Here is a 15,362-nt window from a genome sequence, read left to right on the forward strand (position 1 = left end):
TACATGTGTGAAAGTTATAATAATTAAATTCCTTAAACTCTAATATGTTCATGTATATTCATTATAATTGGCAATTTAAATGCTATAATTTTAAGTATCTGTTTAATTTTGTCTATGGTGGTACAAAAATTAAAAAGCATATCAGAAATATTATTGGTTAATTTCAAATGTTTAAAGTACACTTAATAATTGATTTTTATTTAAATTTAAAGAAACACTTTGTCTATGTAGACTATTCAATGTAATTTTTCAGTTTAAATTCAAGTATGATTACTTTAAAATTAATTAATAGATAATGGCAGATTATCATTTATTCAAAGTGATAGAATGATAAATAAGTTTTAATATCTATTTTCTTCTTTACATAATAATCATACCTGAAAACAAACAAACAAAAACATTTGGAGAAGTGGCTTCAAAATCTACAGGATTCCATCCAAATTCAAAGAAAGAATATTCACTTGCATCATTTTGGAAAAAATGTGGCATTTAAATCAGGCTGGTTTCCGGGATTTAGCTCAGTGGTCCTGCCGCCTGCCTCACAAACACAAGGACCGGAATTCAATCCCTGGTACCAAAAAAAAAAAAAAAAAAAAAAAAAAAAAAAATCAAGCTGAAAAGTAAGTAAACTTCCGCACAATAACAAGGACTGAGGGATGATATTAAAACAGGGAGGAGGGAAAGCACTTGTGTTCTAGGAATGATGAATGAGTCAGATTGGCTGCATCATTTAACATATATTGAGAGAAAGTGAGAAAATACTAGAATATATAGCTCATAGAGGAAGTTGAATAATCAGAACGCATTTTAAAACATTATTGGCTATAATAGTGGTTAAGAATATCTGAGTTTTAGAATTTCATGAGTATTTACTTGTGTTAGGATTACTGGTCTCAAAGCTATTAGAAAGAACTGGAGAAGAAATTTGCTAAAAGTAAACAAGTTAACAAAATGTCTAAGAGATGGATGTGAGGAGAAGGCGTCCCCTGATGTCATGGTTTGGAACAAAGAAGCATGAAGCACGGAAGACTAAACTACGCTGACTTTGGGAATGAAGACCTGCTGTCCACGAAAATACAAATCAAAAAAATCACTCCCCTGAGAAGCGGCTGCCAATGGGGAGTACACAGTACACGTTTTAACCTGAACTGCAATAAAGCATTGCTTAATGGTTGAAAATAGCCACAGGCAAGGAAGCAGGCACAACATGTATAACTGTAGGACAAGGGCTTAAGAAGTAAATTCTTTTTTCCACATTTTGTTTTCTGTCTGGTAACTAAAAGGAAAAGAAACTCAAAACCTCAAGGGTTGTGTTGATTAAAATTGGGAAAGGGTGCTCTTCATAATTCACTAGATGAATGAGTATCTTCTAAATACTTCAATTACTATGTCTTTGAACCTGTAAGACTTGAGTATGTTACAGTTAGCCTTAGTCTATCTATTAGATTTGAGACCACACACAACTCTAAATATAGCTTTGTTTCAGAAAGAAACAAGAAAATTTCCTTTTTATTTGACAACAAAAGGAATCAAAGCTCATGGGAAATATGTTGACTCAGGCCCTGGGACAGAATTTGTCCAAAATGAGCCTAGAATAACTTACAGTAGCAGAAAGTAAAGGAGTTCTCTTACCAAAAAACAAACAAACAAACAAAACAAAACAAACAAAAAAAAAAACAAAGAGAGAAAGAAAGAAAAAGGGAGTTCTCAACACACACCCCCAGTGTATATGTGTCTCTTTCTGTCTCTGTTTTTCTAAGAATAGTGAAGGAGCACTAAAACAAAATGAAAGAGTTTTGCTCAAACTGCAATCATTTCATCAGCAAGGTAAGGACTGAAAAGTAAAACATTTATGAGTAAATAAATGACTACAACGACAAATCTCTCAGGTAGCCAAATTCTATAACAATATAGGTAGGTACTCCAGCCACACAGAGGTGGAAGATAATTTTGTACTTAAATGTGTGCTTCACATATTAACTTACTTCCAAAGCGTGAGTGATGGATAGACAGAAAAAACTAATTGATGATGGAAAAAATGAACAAACACTATAACATCCAGTTGATAATATAAATATCAATTGTTAAATAAAATTGATAAGATGTATCCTTGATGAGATGGAATGAAATTACACTTTTAAAAAATTCATGTTACCAGTCTACTAAGAAATAAAACACAAATTCAATACCAAGTGAGGTCAAGTCTATAAAATATCAAACTAGTATGTCTCTTAAACTGTCAATATCACAAAATATTAGAGAAAAATAATCCAATAGCAGGGAATTTAGCTCAGTGGTTCCACCCACCATCTGCCAAACAAGTGCAAGGACCTGAGTTCTATCCTCAATACCACACACACACACACACACACACACACACACACACACACACACAAAGGAGTCTAGAAAAGTGGATAACATAACCATAAGGTATGGTGTGGCACAATATTTTATGAAAACGAGCTTCAGGGGAGTAACTGGGCTGGAATCATGAAACAGAAAAAGGACACTAGGAAGAAAAGTGATGGAAATTGAATGAATAATGGTGCAAATTTAACAATATATTAATATTTAATAATGTAACAGGTGGTATTTAAGATATGAATATGTAACTGGATAAATTGGGGTAGCATATGTAAGAACTCCACACATTTTCTGTAAATTTGAAACCATTCTGAAAATTTTATTAATAGTAATAATAATTATGGAAAAATCAGCTACAGAACAGTCAGCAATACAAAGAATTTACAAGAGCATTTATCTAAAAACAATAAGAACTGATCGACATATTTACTTCATCATCATGACAGATTCTTTGAAGACAACACTCTAGCAATCCTTCATGTTTCTATACATCTTTTACATGAGATAATTTCCCTCTTTCTTTGTGGGCTATTTTTTCAAACCTATTTGTTTAGAAAACCTGGAATATATAACACATTTCAAGAACAAACAACCTTTCAGGGTAATATTAAAGGCATGTTTGTTTCCTTCTAATTACAAAAGATACAGATTCCCTCAGCTCGTGTGTTCTCTGATATAGCACATTTTATTAACTATGCACATACACGACATGTGACCTTACAGTTTCCTCATTGGATTACACTGGATCCACTGGAATAATCCAGGATAATCTTCTCACCTCAAAATTCTCTCATCAGCAAAGCTCCTTCGAGGAACATATTATATTAACAGTTTTTTTAATGTGGTAAATATTTTGGAGAGCTATTATATGATCTATCAAATAAATAATAATAATGACAAACTAGGAAAAAGAAGGAAAGATAGACAAAGGAGGAAAGATTGGCTTCACAAAGGTTACTATTTTTGTTAGACTCCAGAGTTGTAATGATTTTCAGTTCTAATAGAAAATGATAGACCCACATTTTTCATAACTTTGCAAAATGGTTAAAATATTTGTTAATCCTAACATAACACTAATAAGGAAGTGTTTATAATATTGTTAAATTTGACTCACATTTGGTTAATATTTACTGAGAAAAAAAGCTTGTTTTATATCATGCATTAGAGGATCAAATTACAAAAATTCTTTAAATCGTCTAAGAATATACATTATCTGGAATGATAAAGAATCCACAGATATAGAAGACATCACCTTAAGATTCAAAAAGAAAGGAATCAGTGTATGTATTCAATTTATTTTGCTTAAGAAGATAATTTTTTCAATGCATTTATGTCCTTGGGAAATTCTCTAAAACTTGTGTGTTCTTTCTCTTTTTTTACCTTTTTTGTCCATTTTAATCAATCCTGTTTCATAAATTCCCATCTGATGATGGCAAAATAAAATGCTATGCTAGGCTGCTTCTTAGTAATAAAAAAATGTTATACTATTCTATTGAAAGTAAATGAAATGAGACAAAAGAAGAATAAAATTGAGTAAATCAACAGAATTTGGAAAAAAATATTGTGCACAAATAACCATTACAGGAAGTGAACAATGAAATAAATGAAATAAAATTAAATCAGCATTGATAGTCAGTAGTAAGTAAATATGAATGTTGACAAAATATTTTGTGAAAATTAAAATTTTTGCATATGTAAACCTGAAATATATTATAAACATTGTTGATAAGTTATGAAAAGAAAGCAATAGTTTTATTCTAATGTTAAATTTTTACAAATTTTTCAGACTATTGAAAAGGCATTTGTATCTCTCAGCAAATGTATCTTTCTCTTTGTCTTTGCACACTGACTTCTCTGTTTCTATGATTAATTTTATCTTGTCACAAAAAATAAAATTGCAGTATCTTTATTCTTGATTGTATTTTTCCATCCACCTATATTCTTAGTTATAGCCTTCTTTACATCATTACACTTTATGCATTTTATAACGTTTGTAACTCTCTAACATTGATGTATGGATAATATGTTAACTCCTTATTGTTACAGTCTCATCACAGTATCCAGCACAGAATAGGAACTCAAAACAATATTATTAAATCATAAATATACACAATTCAGAGTTGGTTATAGTCAGTGAATATTTTAATAAATCTACAGAAAAAAACCCCTCAGACATGTCTGCTAATAGAGTTATTACAAGGGCATGTGGATGTATTAATAGTCTGCACAGTAATAGAACAATAAGAAGATACATATATGATCTTATAAAGGGATTTATTAGATAGACTTACAGGATCAGAAGCAAAGAGTCATGTAGTTATCCACAGAATCACAGAGAGAAGAATGCAGAATAAACTGCGAACTTGCAAAGCGGGGGATCCAGTAGCATTGGATTGAAGATCCGGAAGTTCAATGTACAGGCACTAGTGAAATGCTGTGTCAGAGGGTGAAAAGTCTATACGTAGAGGCTGAGAAGTCTGTGCTGGCATGCCTGAAAAGATGGAGACCAGTGTCCAAAGGCAATCTTGACCACTAGAGCTCAGCCAAATATGGAATACTTCTTTCTCTTTAAATGACATCTAAAGGCTACAAGCCTGTTGATTGATCCCACCCAGAGTTGGAGTGGCTGTTCACTCATTGATTGGCTGGCGTATATGTCAATCACAAGGACACCCTGGCAACTATTAATCTGCTAGCCGGTTCTTGCTCAAGATGACATATCACAATTAACAATCACAGTGGGATATATTACTATGTTTTGGTCCTAAGTTAGCTACTAATATTCAAAAGATTACCAAATTTTCAACTATATCTTGATTTCAATTATTTTGAACATTCACTTGCATTTCATGACAATAAATTTACTGAGAAATGCAAAAATTTTCTGAAACAAATTTCAGGATATCAATACATAATTCAAATAAACAGTCTAATCTTTTGTTTGGGATAGTTAATTACTCTGTTAATAATTTAAATAAAAATTTATCTAATTTACTTGTCAAAACAATTTGGAATACTCTTTATTATTTCCATTTTGCAAATGAAAACATACACACACAGAGCCTTACATTTAGAAGTGGCAGAATTAGAATTCAATCCTGTCTTCAGAGTTCAAAGTTATGCCTTGTCATTCCACAAGTTCATGGTATCTTTCTTCATCAAACCTTTTACGGAGAGTTGGGATACAACTGGAATATTCATTTTCTATACTGATATATTTGATTGATAGTTTATAAACTTGCCAAATATTATGTGTTATAATTCCCCTGTTTCATTTTTCATGGTTTCAGTTACCAGTAGTCATCTTTAGTTTGAACATATTAAGAGGAACACTTCCAGAAATGAACAACTCGTAATTGTAACAACTACTCTGAGAAGCATAATGAAATTTCAGGACAGTTTATTCAATCTATCTTTGCTCATATACATCCCATCATCCTGTCCGGGGCATGGGTTATCTCTTCGTCCAGGGTATCCATCCTGCATGTGCTATACTTGACGGATACTCTAGTCACTTACTGGCCACCCCAGTTATCACTTCTGTTAGAGTATCACAGCGCTTGTGTTGAAGAAGAAAGAGATTTAGCATCAATTCTGTTGATTATATTAACATGAAGTAAAACAATTAGCAAGTAGTGAGTGTTGATACTTAGAATATTTGTTATAAATTAATGTTTCATTATAAGGTTATGCATTTTAAAAATAACAGCTGTTCAACAAATTTTCCCAACTAACAACTTGTTTCTTAAAAACTTAAAACAAGCACTTGTGAGCTAATATGTTAGCTCGGATATACTATAGTCAAATTCTTACGCAGAAGAAAATCAAGCTTTACTTGTATTATTGAAAGACATTGATGTTCTGCTTTTGAATTATCAAGACCTGGAGAAAAGTATCTCATGATTTGTTTTAGAAATTATCAGTAGATGGAGCTGGTATGTGTAGCAAGTCCACAACCCTACTTTTTTAACCAAGATGAAGTAACAATAACTGTATTTATTCCCCTGATTTGAAAAATTTAAAACCTAAATATAATATGATAATGATATCTCTTAAAGCATTAGACAGCAGGCAATGAAAGACAGTGATATGTAAGAAAAAGAAAAAAAAACACAATTAACGGAATCATGCAATTTTTACTGCATGGAAACCTCAATGAATTTTTTTCAGGTCATGAAATAGGGAATTCAAACAGAGTTTGGTCTTTCTTTTAATAGAAGATAGAGTTACGAGTTTATAAGCAAATCCAAACAGCTTAATTTTACAGAACAGAGGTAAGTGGGCTGCACATGAGAGAGAACTTTGGAGAAGTGCACAGTGTTTTTCTAAAGTATTCATTGAATAATCAGTAATCATCAGTGCATTTATGGGGACGTTATTCACAGTCAGAAAAGAATCAGTTGAGAGGACAATGCGGAGTAGTGCCCACTACTCTCACCAGTCCAGAGAAAGAATCATTTCTCATTAGCTAGAGTGGGAACCTCATAACTCACGGAAAAATCATTACACTGAGAATTCTTGCCTCTGGAGTGAGAAAAAATTAGACTACATGCTGTTTAAAATAAAACACCCAAAGGAATAAAGTTGATTATAAGTAACCAGGTTTCCCATGACAAAGCTTCAAAATGTTTACAGGTATATAAAAGAGTCCAGAACCTAACAAGGTAAAACACCATCAAAATTATCAGGCAAAAAGAGATAGGAAATTACAATCCAGGTGATGATGAAAAGTAAAAATCAATCTATATGTTCCACAACCATTACAGATGGTAGAAGTAACAGACAAGCTTGTTATGACTGTATTCTATGTGGGGGAGAATCTACATAAAATAAGTAAAATGCTTAGAGATTTAAAAATATGAGCAAGGGACCTAAATAAAACAAGTAGAAATAAAAACTAAAATGTTAGTGATATAAAATACGCAATATGGAATCAACATAATGTTAGATATTTCTGGAAAAAGGAAACAATCAACCTAAAATAACCAAAGCTCTCTGAAATGAAATTAGAAAAAAAAAAACTTAAAAAATTAGAGGTGTTGGTGAACTGCGCACAAAATGAAGACATTTACATCCATATATTTATCTATATCTGCATTTATCTCTCTATATGTACATATAAATATCACCCATATCTATATATATCTATATCTATATCATTATCTATAGGGAGAGGGAGAAGGAGAGAAAGTTATCAGAAAAGGTCATAAAAATTTGAAGAAATTATGGTTGAAATTGTTTTCAAATTTGATGTTAATTTTAAAAAAGATCCAAAAATTCCATGAATTCCAAGCACAAGAAATCACAGGACTGCACAAAGTCATGAATTAACCAAATTCTTGAAAAAAGTAATAGAGAAAAAAATATTAAAAGTACTTAGAGGAAAGGTCATGTAATTTGCTGAGAAATAAAAGAAAAGAACAATTATCTTTTAAAATAACACAAACCAAATGATATTAGAGCAACAACACTAAAGCATGAAAGGAAAAAGGAAAGTACACTTCCAAACTACATCATTTTCTATTAAAAATAATTCTTAAAAATAGAATAAAACTATTATATACACAAAACTTGGGATCTGCTTAAGCCATTACTACACAACTTATAAGAAATATTACAGGGCATCCTTTAGGTATAAGGAAATTTGTATCATATGGAAATATGGTTTTTCCACAAAACAGTGTCTTCATGGGCAATGGAATGTACCACAGCATTCCTCGTCAGGAATACTTTTAATTTTGTTTTCAATAATGAAAAAGTCCCTTTAACTTAATTCCATGTGGCATGGTCTACTCTGAGTAGATTTTCCAGCAACAGTTGAGTGAGAAATTAGAAGCTACAACCTGAAATTCCTTGGCAATATCAACTTTTATTTCCAGACTTTGATAATTTCGTGAACTATCAGCACTGTGATGGTTTCTAATTCTTACTATTGCTGTGGAATCCATGACAGTTCAAGTAAAATGGCAAAACTTCAAGTAGGTGAGACACAGGAAGTATCTCCACACAAGAATTTCTGTTAAAGTCAGTTCTTTAGTTGAGTTAAAAGGTATAGGATTATATTATTTAAAGAAGTAAATGTAAAAATACATTAATAAGTTATAGCTTTTCCTAAAAAAACAGAAAATGTAGAGACACAATATTATCCATAATTTACAAATGTGTCTTTTATCAAAAAATTGAAACTTCTCTTTTACTTTATATCAAATGGCTAATTTAATTAGAAATATGCTAAGCAAAAATTAGAAGATGAATAAATTAAAGAATATCACAAGGAAACCATTAATAAAATAGTTGAGATATTTGCTTTTTGAGAAAAATATTGCCATTAAAAAAAGCTAAAATAACTAAAATTATGCAGTAGCATTAGAGAAACTGAAGCAAAATGTGGAAGTAGCAAATAAAACTGAGAGGTGGTTTTCAAATTTTATGTAAATTTACTATGAGATGGATGTGAAAGTTTATACTAGTAATATAAAGAATGTTTTTTCATAAGTGCTTAGAACTGATCATAACTTTAGAAAAAGAAGGTATAGCTTCTTATTTCACATTATCAGTTATACAATTTGAACCTTAATTACACTTCTAGTTTTTCACACCAGAGAAACTATTAGGTATTTACACATAATTGATAATACAAAATAGGAAGAAAGGGCTAAAGGAGTAGAGGGAGTGGGAAGGGTAGGTGGAAGGAAAGAAGGGAAAAGAAAAAATATGAGAAAAAGGAAAAAATATAAACAAAGTCTTTGTAAATAGGGAAGGGTGGAGATGGTGAAGGGCAGGGGAATGGGGAAAAAATAAGCAAGACACATCATGTAAAGTTACAAGATCCCAGAGTTGAATGTAACTGTACTATATACCTAAAAAATACCAATAAACTTAATGAGAAAAAAAGAAGATATAGCTTCATTCTACCTCATGCACCAAATAAATAGTAGGCTAATTGATAGTTAGATAAATGGGTTTTACCTATAACAATCAGTAAATGAAAAGCTCCAAATTATGCTTTACATTATGTAAAATGAAAGTTATTTATTTTTACTTTTTTGTTTTACCACTAAATATTCCATCATGGCATTTACACTCAACATTTTGCTAATAACCTAGTTTGAGCTCATTTTTAAGTAGACATAATAATAATAAAAATTTAAATTCCTTGAGGTATGCCTTCTACAACTTTAGAATCTGAAAATTTTCCATAACAGAGGTACCCTGTTTCACATTAATTTCCAACATAAAACATCTGGTTTTCATCAAGTGGCTAAGTGGTGATTTGTGAGTTTTGTCAATTCCATTCATCAAGAATCATGAGGGTTATTTTTTGTTTTGTTTTGTTTTGTTGTTTTTTGAAGCTACCCACACTCTTGGAAGGTTGGTGGGAAGCCTGGTGAAAACCTGCCCTGGGCACTGCTGTTTCTGACACATGACTGCACTTTGTTGGCAAGGAAAACATGGGTCAGGAAGACATACTCCAACTGTGGCTGTTATAGGTATCAGAAAGACAACTGAGGAACCCACTAAAGTGATTCAGCAAACAGAACTACCCATAAGAGGAGCAAAAGAAAACAATCTTAAAGGAAAAGGACCAGTTCAGATGCCCACTAAGACTTAAAGCATTATCACAAGAAACAAACCTTGTAGTGAAGATTCTAAGACATTGGATCCAAGAATTCAGAAGTGACTTATTGAGCTACACAACCTTCCCAGTTTTAAATAAATACCGTTAAGCGGAAAAGATTCACTTGTTATTCCACAATGCCAAATATCAAGCAAGATATTTCAGTACAAAGAAAAAGATGCACCTGATTGTTTGCTATAAAATATGCTATGTTAAAAATATAATTTGAGTAATTGTTAAAAGTACTTTCAAAATGTGTATTGTAACCCACAGAAACTTAAGGAGAATCTGCATTATTAGATAAAAGATAGTTTTAAACAATGAAAATATAAAGATATTGTTAATTCTTCCTGTGTTTCTTTTAAAAAATCTTAAGAAACTAAATTACATCTTTTCTTTGCTTCCCTAAGCCAGGCTTTAATTTTCATAATTATTTTATCCTAGATATGAAATACAATGACAGTAGATATCACATCAAAACATTTTACTTTTAATCTAGAACATCACAAAAAGAACTGTAAGGAAGGAAACAAGCTTTGACATTCTTGTCAAGTCAAAATTGTAGGTAATTATTTAAAAGTAGGTCTTCTTTTTGCTTTAAAAATGAAGGAAGAATAGTAGCCATAATTATTCTGTAAGATAAATTCAAAAATAGTACAGTCAATAATTTCTGGGATTACAAGTGATTTTCTCTGTGATGCAACGAGAAACAAACAAAATGGTTTTGTGAAAAATCTAATTTAATATGGTGAACTAAGTATAATTCAACCTCTTATATAATATTGAAATAATGACACTAATTTGAGTTTTGTGCTATGAGGCATCACAAATATTAGTATTTAATAATATATGTGTACAAAATTAAATATATGGTATATTTAAGGATTTTCATAGGTCTCAGCATAGTAAAAAGCATATTTGTGAGGTTTTGTTAATGCTATCAATGTGATTACAACACAACTCAGAACATAATGGTTTCTACCATGCTTCTAATTAGGGACTACTTCATATGAGAGTAAAATTTAAAAACAAATTATTTTACCCTCCTAAGTTATATAGAAACATGCAAAAAAAAATTTAATGTGCTTTACAAGACCCTAGAAAATAATCCATTAGGATGTTTGAAGCAGTTTAAAGGATGACAGATAAAAGCAGGCTTAATAGATCTTAAGAGAAAATAAAAATCTAGAAATAAAGATATACCAAAAAGAAAACCAATAACAATAAATTGTTCTTTGTTTTACTGAAAGCAGAATAGAATTTCTCTAAGTCTAAAGAATGGACATATTGTTTTATGCATATTTATAAGTTCTTGAATAAGATAATATCACAGTTAAGTATGAAACTATATGATTTTATTACATGTATTAATGTTAAAAACTAACCTACATAGTATCTTTTCTGGTACAAAAGTCTATGTAGACATCTGCACATCTCTAGTAGAGGCATCAGCTTCATTTTATAGAGATTGACAATGAGATAATCTTTTGAATATATTAAAATGTATAAAATGCATACATACATATGTATATGGATATGTAATGTATATATAACTTTGAGATTATATAGATTTAGTTTACAAATTTAACAATAATATATCTTCATAGCAAACATATACTAATAAAACTTTTAAAATGTCTAACATGTCTTTGGGATTTAATTTAGACAAATTCTCTTGTTATGGCTTTATGTATATTAACTCATTTAATATTCAAAAGAACTGAATGAATTGTGACACTTTGAATACAAATTTAGTGAGGAAGAAGCCACAATTGCTCCACCTTACATAGCTAATTAGAGGATAGGTGTGATTCACACACAGCAGTTTGGCTCTGCAGCCTGCAAACTTTGCACTAATACTCAGAGGGCTCTAAAATATTGACACAGAGAGTCTTCCTGGCTTACTAAAAAATTCAAAATCATCTTTTCTAGTAACTCATGAGACTAAGACCAACGTATGTCTCATAGTATATTCCAGTGGCAAATAAATAACTAATCTTTATCTGTGGCTTGTTGCTGTTTTAAAGTTAGGATAGATAGATAGATAGATAGATAGATAGATAGATAGATAGATAGATAGATAGATACTAGCTATATATATTAAATAATAAATACATAATATAAATAATATATATTAAAATGTATAAAATGCATACATACATATGTATATGGATATGTAATGTATATATAACTTTGAGATTATATAGATTTAGTTTACAAATTTAACAATAATATATCTTCATAGCAAACATATACTAATAAAACTTTTAAAATGTCTAACATGTCTTTGGGATTTAATTTAGACAAATTCTCTTGTTATGGCTTTATGTATATTAACTCATTTAATATTCAAAAGAACTGAATGAATTGTGACACTTTGAATACAAATTTAGTGAGGAAGAAGCCACAATTGCTCCACCTTACATAGCTAATTAGAGGATAGGTGTGATTCACACACAGCAGTTTGGCTCTGCAGCCTGCAAACTTTGCACTAATACTCAGAGGGCTCTAAAATATTGACACAGAGAGTCTTCCTGGCTTACTAAAAAATTCAAAATCATCTTTTCTAGTAACTCATGAGACTAACACCAACGTATGTCTCATAGTATATTCCAGTGGCAAATAAATAACTAATCTTTATCTGTGGCTTGTTGCTGTTTTAAAGTTAGGATAGATAGATAGATAGATAGATAGATAGATAGATAGATACATAGATACATAGATAGATAGATACTAGCTATATATATTAAATAATAAATACATAATGAATAAATAATAAAGCTATATATAAATTAATGCTATATATGCATTAATGGAATATTTTTTCTTATAAAAATCAAAATGTTTGAATAAAGTATTCTTTCACTTGGTGAAAAATATTGGGTTCACATAATATATAAAAAGATTATTTCCCTAAGTATACTACATGAGGAGATATGATATAATTCTGATAAACTGTAAGAATTTATAAATAGGTACTCTACACTAATGACTGTTTTTCAGTTGACTTGGAATGCTACCCATATATTTTTATCTCCCAATTCCAACTGCTCTAAATTTTAGTCTTCTTTTCTTTCAATTTTTATTATTTTATGAGTACACACTTGCAGTATGCAATGGTGATGTTCCTCGTGGGGAGTTGATATACATAACACATATATATATTTTTTTTTTGGTGTTTTGAGACAGGGTCTCACTATGAGTTGAGACTGACCTGGAACTCACTATGTAGCCCAGGCTGGTCTCGAACTTGCAGTGATCCTCCTGCCTCAGCCTCCCAAGTGCTGGGATTACAGGCGTGCATCACCATGTCCAGCATAACACATCATAATTCCTTTTTTCATCCCCTTTCCTTCTCCTCCCTCTCTCCTTCTTTTCCTTCTTGATCTCCTTGCCTTTTGTAAAAGATCTATTTTCCTGTGTCCTGTTATCTATCTTTTTCTTGCTCTGTATGGACCGAAAATATAAATAAGGATTAAAATATAATAGACAATGGTGAAAAAGGAAGAAACTCAAAATTTCATCTAGATTTAGTTTCACCTTTTCTAGACTTATCCAGCACTATTAATTTCATTATTTAAGTAGTATTTTATATACATATTTTACATTTGTCTAAAAATAATAATTCTTTTGTAAGAGTTAATTTAAGTAATACAGTGACACTATTCAAAGTATTTCAATATATATAATTATCTAAAATATTTTGATTTAAAAATCTCAGCATTATTCAGAAACTGGCAAGTAGTCACCACAAAAAGAAAGCCTAGTCAAATCTTCAAAGAATGCCCAAACATAGCCAGCTTAGCTCTGTTCACAGGGTGGATATTTACTTATTCATTAGTTTAAAGTATGATCTAGAAAGTGACATCCCTAAAAATAGAAATTATATTCAAGCTTCTAGGAGAGAGCAATTAGGATGATGTTCTTTTTGGTTTGGATAAATGTACTGATTCACTGTTTCACTGAACATACAAACAAACATTCAGGGACACACATTTTTATTCGATTTAAAAGCAGAACTTGTTGTAATGTCAAAATTTCCATCTTTCTTTACCACCACCAGAGTGATCTAGAAATCTTTTAAATGTCTGCATTTTCACTTTGATATTGGGAAAATGGTGGTGAAGTAAGATTATGTGTTTGTACATTTGATGTGGCAACTTGATAGGGCTGTGAGATATTTAGTTCTATTATTAAATATGGAATGCAGCTATAAAGATGTTCCTGAATAATTAGGGTTTTCATACATGGATTCATTTCTCCCTCTCCAATGTTGATGGGGGCCCTTCCATCAGTTGGAAAACTGAACAGAAGTTCCGATTCACCCTCTTCCTCCCTGACTGCTTGGACTAGGACACCAGTTGTCCCCTGCCCTCTGTGCGCTTGTTCTTAGGCCTTGAGAATCAGACTGGAATCTATACTATCAGATCGCAAGCTAAGGCAGCTCGAGAACTGTCCACATGATTTGCTTGGGATCTACTTGAAAGACTGGCGAAGCATAATTTTGACTGTGTCTGGGTGGGTCAAAGAGGAGGAGCGTAGGGTCTATATATCGTCCTCACCCTTCCCTCTCTAGCGCTGTTCTCTTGCTTTGCTTCATCATCCCCAAGAACTAAGCAGCTTTGTTCCACCATTCAATTCCACTGTGATGTTTCTCCCTTGAAACTAGTGGATCATAGACTGAAATCTCTGAAACTGTTAGACTAATAAACCACTTTCTCCTTTACATTGGAAGTGTTGGTTTGAACAACAGGAAATACGTCTAACTTACCAGCTCTCCAGACCTGCTCTCCAGCTTTTGAACTACATTGACTTCCTCAAGTCCTCGACGTGCAGACAGAAAATTGGAACACATTCAAGGATCTATAATCCTATTTTATAATACATTTCTCTACCCCCCTCCTCAGTTCACAAATTTAATTATTTCCGTAATTTTGGTCACAAGTCAAACAGGATAAGACAGAATCAAATTTCCACACAAGGTCAACGTTAAACCTAAGCACTTAATTTTGTTCACTTCTTGTCCAATTCTTTGTAACCAGAACATTGAAATAATCAAATTAGTGAACTATGCAACTATTTATAAATATAATTAGTTATGGTAACAGTAGAAATATATAGAATAGATATTTGTCTATATGTAGATGACTCAAGTGCAATGTACAAAATCACACAATGTTCATATTTTTCAGAAGAGGGTAAAAAATGCTTGTCCCATATTTTTCAGTAAAATTCAATCGGTTCACTTATTGTGTCTTTCCTCAGAAAAAGAGTAGGATAATTAGCACCATGTTCCTGAAACACCTCTTTGATATTACCAAGGCTTTTGCCAAGTCAAGTGGGCACTGAACATGTCCCGACCACTCTGTCCACATAATTC

General features: G+C 31.4%; 1 long non-coding RNA gene across 1 annotated transcript; it reads right to left on the bottom strand.

Annotated features, from left to right (window-relative positions):
- Positions 1–4,661: 4,661 nt before the first annotated feature.
- Positions 4,662–14,818, bottom strand: LOC104851295. Its single transcript, XR_777169.2, has 3 exons — positions 14,754–14,818; positions 5,433–5,528; positions 4,662–4,855 (listed from the first exon to the last, which is right to left on the bottom strand). It is a non-coding gene; the product is annotated as an uncharacterized LOC104851295 (long non-coding RNA).
- Between the last annotated feature and the right edge of the window lie 544 nt (positions 14,819–15,362).

Source organism: Fukomys damarensis, unplaced genomic scaffold (genome assembly GCF_012274545.1).
Source record: "Fukomys damarensis isolate Sample0158 unplaced genomic scaffold, DMR_v1.0_HiC HiC_scaffold_35, whole genome shotgun sequence".
In the NCBI taxonomy this organism is placed as follows: domain Eukaryota; kingdom Metazoa; phylum Chordata; class Mammalia; order Rodentia; family Bathyergidae; genus Fukomys; species Fukomys damarensis.